Source organism: Macaca nemestrina, chromosome 10 (genome assembly GCF_043159975.1).
Source record: "Macaca nemestrina isolate mMacNem1 chromosome 10, mMacNem.hap1, whole genome shotgun sequence".
Lineage (NCBI taxonomy): Eukaryota > Metazoa > Chordata > Mammalia > Primates > Cercopithecidae > Macaca > Macaca nemestrina.
The window spans coordinates 126670424-126680857 of record NC_092134.1 but is presented as its reverse complement, the minus strand read 5'-3'; the positions used below and the strand labels follow the sequence as shown (position 1 = coordinate 126680857).

Genomic DNA, 10434 nt, shown 5'->3' with positions numbered 1-10434 from the left:
GAAGAGTAAAGAGGACTTTGTCTTGCAAATTGGACACCAGCTCAGCCACAGTAGGAGAGGGCATGGGACAGAGCCATAAGGTCTACATTCCAGGCCCTAGCTCCTGGATGACATTTCTGGACACTTGCTCCCTTGAAAGGAGGGGCCCAATCTTGCAGGATTTATTACCACCAGATGACTAAAGAGCCCTTGGTCCCTGAAAATCAGCAGCAGTACTTATGCAGTACTCACCATGGGATATGGGTTTGACTCTGGCATGTGCTGACTTCAGGTTTGACCCAGCACAGTTCCAGTGATGGTGGTCACAGGAGTGATGTGTCACCCCTCCCCCAGCTCTGGGTGCTCATCACAGAGAAAGACTTGGTTTGTTTGGGAGAAAGTAAAGGAAGAATGCAAGAGTCTCTTCCTGGTAATCCAGAGAATTCTTCCAGATCTTATCCAAGATCACCAAGGCGATACCTCTGCCCATCGGTAAGAACCACAGCATTACTGGACTTGGAATGCCCCCTATTGCAGATAAAATTGCGGTGAACAAAAACTTAAATTCCAACACCGAAGTCCTTTTGAATACCTGGAAAGCCTTCCAAAGAAGGACAGTAACAAAAAGAGTTCAGACTGCAAAGACTATAATAAAATACTGAACTCTTCAATGACCAGACGCCAGCTAACAATCACAAGCATCAAGACCATCTAGGAAAACATTACCTCACCAAACAAACTAAATAAGAAATCAGAAACAAATTCTGGAGAGACAAAGATATGTGACCTTTCACACAGGTAATTCAAAATAGCTGTGACAACATTTAGCTCTGTATCCCCACCTAAATCTCATATCAAATTGTCATTCCCAGTGTTGGATGAAGGGCCTGCTGGGAAGTGACTGAATCATGGGTGCAGACTTCCCTCTTTCTCTTCTCACGATAGAGTTCTCATGAGATCTGGTTATTTGAAAATGTGTAGCCCCTCCCCTTTCTCTCTTTCTTCCTCCTGCAGGCCATGTAGGATGTGCCAGTTTCTCCTTCACCTTCCGTCATAATTGTAAGTTTCCTGAAGCCTCCAGAGCCATACTTCCTGTACAGTCTGAGGAACTCTGAGTCAATGAAATTTTTCTTTGTAAATTACCCAGTCTCAGGTAGTTATTTACAGTGGCGTGAGAATTAACTAATACAAGCTGTTTTGAGAAAACTCCAAGAAATCCAAGGTAACATAAAGAAGGAATTCAGAATTCTAACAAATAAATTTAACAAAGGAATTAATTTAAAAAATCAAGTAGAAATTTTGGAGCTGAAAAATAGAAGTTACCTACTGAAGAATACATCATGCCTATATGATGTACAAAAAGCCTTAAAAGAGGAAATCTAAGAATTACTGGTTTTCAAGAGGAGGTAGAAAAAGCTAGGTAGAAAGTTTATTCAAAAGGATAAACAGATAACTTCACCAACATAGAGAAAGATACTTAATACAAAAAGGTTATAGAACACCAATATTTGAGTACAAGAAGGTTTTAGAAACCCAAGAATATTTAACCCAAAGAAGATTAACTCAAGGCATTTAATAATCAAACTGCTAAAGGTCAAGGATAAATAAAGGACTCGAAAAGCAGCAAGAAAAAAGAAACAAGTAACATAAAATGGAGCTGCAATACACCTGGCAGCAGACTTTTTAATGGAAACCTAATAGGCCAGTTGAGATTTGCATGACATATTTAAAGTGCTGAAGGAAAAAAATAAAACTTTACTCTGGAATAGTACATCTGGCACAAATATCCTCCAAACATGAAGGAGAAATAAAGACTTTCCCAGACAAACAAAAGCTGAGAGATTTCATCAACACCAGACCTCTCCTACAAGAAAAGGTAAAGGGAGTTCTTCAAACTGAAAGAAAAGAACATTAATGAGCGGTAAGAAACCAAGTGAAGATAAAAAACTCACTGGTAATAGTACGTACACAGAAAAAAGGAATATTATATCACTGTAATTTTGGTATGTAGAATCCTGATACCTTCAGTAGAAAGATGAAAAAATGAAACGATAAAAAATAACTACAACTTTCCAAGACACAGCACATTAAAGTTTAAATAGAAAAGACAAAAAGTCTAAAAGCAAGAGGATGAAATTAAAGTGTGGAGTTTTCATTAGTTTTCTTTTCACTTGCTTCTTGTTATGCAATCAGTGTTAAGTTGTCGTCAGTTTAAAATAATGGGTTATGGAATAGTACTTGCAATCCCAAATTGAAAAACATACAATGAATACACAAAAAATTAAAAGCAATAAATTAAAACATGCCACAAGAGAAAATTATCTTCATTAAAAAAAAGACAAGAAGGAAGGAAAGAAAGAAGAGATCAAAACCCAAGCAAAAAACTAACAAAATGGCAGGAGTAAAGTTTTACTTATCAATAGTAACATTGAATGTCAATGCAATAAACTCTACAGTGAAAAGATACAAATAGGTTGAATGGATTATAAAAAGCAAGAGCCAACAAACTATTATCTACAAGAAACACACTTCACCAATAGAGACACACATAGATTGAAAATGAAGGGATATAAAAAGATATTCCATGCTGATGGAAATCAAGAAAGAACAGAAGTAGCTACACTTCTATCAGACAAAATAGAATTCAAGAAAAAAGCTATAAAAAAGACAAAGAAGTTCATTTTATGATAAATGGGTCAATTCAGCAAGAGGATATAACAACTTTAAATATTTATGCACCCAACACTGAGGTACCCAGATATATAAGGCAAATCTTGTTAGGGTTAAAGAGATAGACCCCAGAAGAATAATAGTTGGAGACTCCAACACCCCACTTTCTACACTGGTCAGATCTTCCAAACAGAAAATCAGCAAAGAAACATTGGACTTAATCTGCACTATGCAGCATATGAACCTCATAGATATTTACAGAACATTTCATTCAACAACTACAGAATACACATTCTTTTTCTCAGCAAGGCCCCAAACACGTCTCAAAACGTTGAAAAAATTGAAACATTTTCTCTGACCACAATTGAATACAACTATAGATCAATAACAAGAGGAGTTCTGGAAACTATACAAATACAAAGAAATAAAACAATATTCTCCTGAATGTCTAGTAAGTCAATGAAGAGATGAGGAAGGAAATTGAAAAATTTCTCAAAACAAATGATAAGGGAAAGAGAACATACCAAAACCTGTGGGATAGAGCAAAAACAGTAATAAGAGAGACATTTATAACTATAAGTGCCTACATCTAAAAAAGAAAAACTTGAAATAAACAACCTATCAATGCATCTTAAGGAACTAGAAAAGCAAGAGCAAACTGAACCCAAAATTAGTAGAAGCAAGGAAATAATAAATATTAGAGCAGAAATAAGTGAAATTGAAATAAAAACAATAATACCAAAGATCTGTGAGATAAAGAATTGTTTTTTTTTGAAAGAATAAAAAAATTGACAAAACTTTAGCCAGAATAACAACCAAAAAGAGAGAAGACACAAATAATTAAAATCACAGATGAAAAAGGAAACATTACAACTGATACCACAGAAATTCAAAGGACCTTTATAGGCTATTATAAACAACCATATGCCAATAAATTGGAAAATCTAGAAGAAAAGAATAAATTCCTAGACACATACAACCTCCCATGATTCAACCAGGAAGAAATAAAAAACCTGAACAGATCAATAATAATTAATGAGATTGAAGCTGTAATAAAAAGTCTCCCAGTAAAGAATATCCCAGAATCCTATGGCTTCACTGCTGAATTCTACCAATCATTTAAAGAAGAACTAATACCAACCCTACTCAAACTATTTCTATGTATTAATCCATTCTCATATTGATATAAGAAAATATCCAAGACTGAGTAACTTATAAAAGAAAGAGGTTTCATTGACTTGTACTTTTATGTGGCTGGGAGCCTCAGGAAACTTACAATTATAGCAGAAGGCACTTCTTTACAGGGCAGCAGGAGAGAGAATGAGTGCAAGCTGAGGAAATGCCAGACACTCATAAAACCATCAGCTCTCATGGAACTTACTATCATGAGGAGAGCATGGGGGAAACTGCCCCCATGATCCAATTACCTCCACCTGGTCCTGCCATTGATATGTAGGCATTATGGGGATTACAATTCAAGGTGAGATTTGCATGGGGACACAGAGCCAAACCATATAATTTCACCCTGGACCCTCTCAAATCTCATGTCTTTTCACATTTCAAAACAAATCATACCTTCTCAACAGTCTCCGAAATTCTTAATTTCAGCATTAACTCAAATGTTCACAGTCCAAAGTTCATCTGAAACAAGGCAAGTCCCTTCTGCCTATGAGCCTGTAAAATCAAAAGTAAGCTAGGTACTTCCTAGATACAATGAGGAAACAGGCATTGGGTAAATGCTCCCATTCCAAGTGGGAGATTTAATAAGGCAGTCATTAAACCTTAAAATTCTTTTGACTACATGTCTCACATTCAGGTCATGCTGATGCAAGAGGTGGGCTCCCCTAGCCTTGGGCAGCTCCACCCCTGTGGCTTTGCAGGGTACAGCCCCACTCCTGGCTGCTTTCACTGGTTAGTGTTGAGTGTCTGCTGATTTTCCAGGCACACAGTACAAGCTGTTGGTAGATCTGGCTTTCTGTCACGAGGATGGTGGCTCTCTTCTCACAGCTCCACTAGGCAGTGCCCCTGTGGGGACTCTGTGTGAAGGCTCCAACCCCACATTTCCCTTCCACACTTCCCTATCAGAGGTTCTCCACAAGGGGCCCTGCCCCTGCAGAGGAGTTCAGCCTGGACTTCCAGGTGTTTCCATATATTCTCTGAAATCTAGGCAGAGGTTCCCAAACCTCAGTTCTTGTCCTTTGTGCACCTGTAGGACCAACACCACATGAAAGCTGTCAATTTTTGAGGCTTGCAACTTCTGAAGCAACAGCCTGAGCTGTACCTTGGCCCTGTTCAGCCATGGCTGGAGCAGCTGGGGCACAGAGCACCAAGTTCTGAGGCTGTACACAACAGGGGAGGGGGCATCCCAGGAAACCATTTTTCCCTCCTAGGCTTCCAGGCCTGTAATGGGAGGGGCTGCTGTGAAGGTCTCTGACATGCTCTGAAGACATTTTCCCCATTGTCTTGGTGATTGGCATTTGGCTCCTCTTACTTATCCAAATTTCTGCAACCAGCTTGAAATTCTCCCCAGAAAATGGGATTTTTGTTTTCTACTGCATTGTCAGGCTGCAAGTTTTCTAAACTTTTATGCTGTGTCACCTCTTGAATTTCTAAGATTTGCTCTTTAGAAATTTCTGCCCCTGGATATTCTAAATCATCTCTCTTAAGTTCAAAGTTCCACAGATCTCTAGGGCAGAGGCAAAAAGCCTCCAGTCTCTTTGCTAAAGCATAGCAAGAATGACCTTTACTCCAGTTCCCAACAAGTTTCTTGTCTCCATCTGAGACCACCTCAGCCTGGACTTCATTGTCCATATCACTATCAGCATTTTGGTCAAAGCCATTCAACAAGTCTCTAGGAAGTTCCAAACTTGCCCACATTTTCCTGTCTTCTTCTGAGTCCTCCAAACTGTTTCAATCTCTGCCTGTTACCCAGTTCCAAAGTCACTTCAACATTTTCAAGTATCTTTATAATAGCACCCCACTCTCCATGGTACCAATTTACTGTATTTGTTCATTCTCATGTTGCTACAAGGAAATATCTGAGACTAGGTAATTTATAAGGGAAAGAAGTTTAATATTCACAGTTCTGATTGACTGGGAAGGCCCCAGGAAACTTACAATTATGATAGTAGACACCTCTTCACAGGGTGGCAGGAGAGAGAATGAGTGCAAACAGAGTAAATGCCAGATGCTTATAAAACCATCAGATCTCTTGAGAACTCAGTCACTGTCATGAGAACAGCAAGGGAGAACCACTCCCACAATCCAATTACCTCCACCTGGTTCTGCCCATGTGGCGATTATGGGGATTCCAATTCGAGGTGAGATACCGGGGTGGGGGGGGGGGACACATAACCAAACCATATCATCCTATAAATAGAAGAGGACGGAATACTTTTAAACTCATTTAATAAGGCCAGTTTTACCCATATGCCAAAACCAGTCATAAATGCATTGGGGAAAAAAAAAAAAAAAAAACTATACTCCAATATCCCTGCTGAACATTGATGCAAGAATCCTCAACCAAATACTAGCAAACAAAATTCGACAGCACATTAAAAAGATCATTGAATATGATGAAGTGAGATTTATCTAAGGGATGCAAGGATGTTTCAACTTATGAAAATCAGTCAATGTGACATCATATAAACAGAATGAAGAATAAAAACCATATGATCATTTCAATTGATACTGAAATGGCATTTGATAAATTCAATATTCCTTCATGATAAAAACCCTCAAGAAACTGGGGTTAGAAGGAACATACCTCAACACAATAAAAGGCATATATGACAGACCCACAGCTAATGTCATACTGAATGGGGAAAAACTGAAAGCCTTTCCTCTAAGATCTGTAATATGACAAAGATGCCCACTGTCATGACTACTGTGTAACATAGTACTGGAAGTCCTGGCTAGAGCAATCAGACTCGAGAGATATAAAGGCCATCCAAACTGAAAAGGAAGAAATAAAATTATCCTTGTTTGAAGACGATATGATTTTATATTTGAAAAAACCTAACGAACCTATTTTCCTTAAAAATTATTGGAACTGACAAGAAAATTCAGTACAGTTTCAGCACACAAAATCAACATACAAAAATCAGTAACATTCCTATATGCCAACAGCAAACAATCTGAAAAAGAAATCAAGAGAGTAACCCCATTTTAAAAAGCTATGAATAAAATTAAATACATAGAAATTAACTGAACCAAAGAAGTGAAAGATGTTTACAATGAAAACTATAAAACACTGATAAAAGTAATTGAAGAGGGCACAAAAAATGGAAAGATCTTCCATGTTCATGAATTGAAAGAATCAATATCGTTAAAATGCCCATACAACCCAAAACCATCTACATACTCCTTGTAATACCTATCAAAATACCAATGACATTCTTTACAGGAATACAGAAAAACTCTCTTAAAATTAATATGGAACTGCAAAAGACCCAGAACAGAAAAAGCAATTCTGAACAAAAATAACGGAATTAGAGAAATGACATTATCTGACTTCACATTATACTACGGAGCTATAATTACCTTTAAAAGCATAATACAGGCATAAAAACAGACACATAGACCAATGGAACAAATAAAAAACCCAGAAACAAATTCATACATCTACACTGAAGTGTTTTTTGAAAAAGTTTCAAACAACATACATTGAGGAAAGGAAAGTGTCTTTAGTAAATGGTGCTGGGTAAACTGGATATCCATATGTAAAAGGATAAAACTAGACCACTATCTCTTGCCGTACATAAAAATCAAAGCAAAATGGATTAAAGACAAATTTAAGACCAAGCTATGAAACTACTAAAAGAAAACATTGGAGCAACTCTCTAGGGCATCCGATTCAGCAAAGATTAATTGAATAATATTCTACAAGCACAGGCAACCAAAGCAAACATGGGACAAATGGGATCACATCAAGTTAAAAAGCTTCTGCACGGCAAAGGATGCAACCAACAAAATGAAGAGATAATCCACAGAATGGGAGAAAATATCTGCAAACTATCCACCTGACAAGGGATTAATAACCAGAATATATAAGGAGCTCAAAAAACTCTGTAGGAAAAAATCTAATAATCTGATTTTTAATATGGGCAAAGGATATGAATAGGCATTTCTCAAAAGACGTACAAATGGCAAACAGGTATATGAAAAGGTGCTTAACCTCACTGATCATCAGATAAATGCAAATCAAATCTACAATGAAATATTATGTCATCCCAGTTTAAAATGGCTTATAACCATGCTCACTTCGGCAGCACATATACTAAAACTGGAACGATACAGAGAAGATTAGCATGGCCCCTGTGCAAGGATGACACGCAAATTTGTGAAGCGTTCCATATTTTTCATACTGAATGGGCAAAAACTGGAAGCATTCCCTTTGAAAACTGGCACAAGACAGGGATGCCCCCTCTCACCATTCCTATTCAACATAGTGTTGGAAGTTCTGGCTACGGCAATCAGGCAAGAGAAAGAAATAAAGGTATTCAGTGAGGAAAAGAAGAAGTCAAATTGTCCCTGTTTGCAGATGACATGATTGTATATTTAGAAAACCCCATTGTCTCAGCCCAAAATCTCCTTAAGCTGATAAGGAACTTCAGCAAAGTCTCAGGATACAAAATCAATGTGCAAAAATCACAAGCATTCTTATACACCAGTAACAGACAAACAGAGAGCCAAATCATGAGTGAACTCCCATTCACAATAGCTTCAAAGAGAATAAAATACCTAGGAATTCAACTTACAAGGGATGTGAAGGACCTCTTCAAGGAGAACTACAAACCACTGTTCAAGAAAATAAAAGAGAACACAAAGAAATGGAAGAACATTCCATGCTCATGGACAGGAAGAATCAATATTGTGAAAATGGCCATACTGCCCAAGGTAATTTATAGATTCCATGCCATCCCCATCAAGCTACCAATGACTTTCTTCACAGAATTGGAAAAACTACTTTAAATTTCATATGGAACCAAAAAAGAGCCCCCATTGCCAAGACAATCCTAAGCAAAAGGAACAAAGCTGGAGGCATCATGCTACCTGACTTCAAACTATACTACAAGGCTACAGTAACCAAAACAGTGATATAGACCAATGGAACAGAACAGAGCCCTCAGAAATAATACAAACATAATTTTCTCTTTTTAAAACTGACATGGTATATACATATGATTTTAGCTGCATTATTATGCATACTCGCCCACATTTAAAATACTTTACAAAAAAATTAAAGGCAAATTGCAATCTGAAAGATTTTATTTGCAATACATATTACATATTAAAGAAGATTAAATTATGAGACTACATAGGATTTTTTAAATTAAATAAAAAGTAGAATGGGAAATCAAATAAAAAAAGAGACTGAATATAAACAAGAAATTCACAAAAGAAATTTTAAAAAATAATGTGTTCAACCACTTTAGTGATCAGGAAAATGCTAATTATACTGTATGTATTGGCATATATTATATCTCATTAATTTGAATGATATTATCCAATGTTTCTAAAGGTGTAAAAAACTCTTGTAATCTATTGGTTGCTATACTTTCCTCTTCAGAAAGCAATGCACTTGGTAGCTTTTTCTATCCATTTGTACATATGCTTATTTTTTGTACATAAGTGGGATCACACTGTATATACTGTTCTATAAATTTTTTCTTTCTGTTAATATAAAAATATAAACATTTTATAAAAACTCATATAAACTGTTGGTTGTTAGGCATCAATCTGAGGGTAATTTAGAAAAATTAATGAAAATATAAACTATCCACACTTTCTTGCCTTAGCTAATTTACTTCTATGACTCTGTCATACAGATTGTGTGCATGTACACATGATGTATGAAAAGGAATATTACAAGCAGTGTTGTTCATAATAGTAGATCATAGAAAGCAATGTATGTTTCATCCCAGGCCAGTGATTTGCTACTTAGTGGAATATTTCATGTTATACTATGGTAATTGCTGAAAAAAATAAGGTGCTCTTAAGTGTGCTGAAGTATAAAGATACACAGATATTGTTAAGGAGAAAAAGCAATTTGCAGAATCCTATGTACGATATGATCCCACTAATGTACAAATGCATATACATATGTATAAATGGAGAAAAAACGCTAAGAGTATTGCTTTCTGAAGAGGGCACTATAATCCACAGAGTGCATACAGAAAGGAAATTTTTATAGTTTATTCCACATACTTTTATAATGCTGAAAAATTTACATTGAGAGTATGTTTGATGAGCCCATTGGCTTTAGAGTATATAAAATTTTACACAAAATAGTAATATAAAAATAGCAATAGTAAGGCCACCAATTAAAAGACAGATGTGGAATATTATAGATTAATTTTAAAATGGATGGATAAATAAAGTTACTAAACACATGGAAATATTGAGGACATAAGTAGGAACACAACGAATATGTTTGAAATGAAATAAAAAGATTAGCCTTATATAATATTTTTAGAATGTAATTTTTTCAATTTTAATTTTTTAATTTTTATGGGTATATAGTAGTTATATATATTTATGTGATATGGGATATGTTGATACAGTCATATGATGTATAACAATCACATCAGGGTAAATGAGATATCCATCACCTGAAGCATTTATCCTTTGTTACAAATACCTTTTTAGTTATTTTAAAATGTACAATTAAATTATCATTGACTATAGTCAGCCTGTTGTACTACCAAATATTGATCTATTCATTCTTTCTATGTTTTTGTACTCATTAATCACCCACTGTTCCCTTTACACTCCTTACTACCC

At 36.0% G+C, this 10434-nt stretch overlaps 1 non-coding gene across 1 annotated transcript; it reads left to right on the top strand.

Moving 5' to 3' along the window:
- Window positions 1–7903: 7903 nt before the first annotated feature.
- On the top strand, window positions 7904–8010 carry LOC112426861 (U6 spliceosomal RNA). The gene has a single exon (XR_003018233.1). It is a non-coding gene; the product is annotated as a U6 spliceosomal RNA (small nuclear RNA).
- The last annotated feature ends 2424 nt before the right edge of the window (window positions 8011–10434 follow it).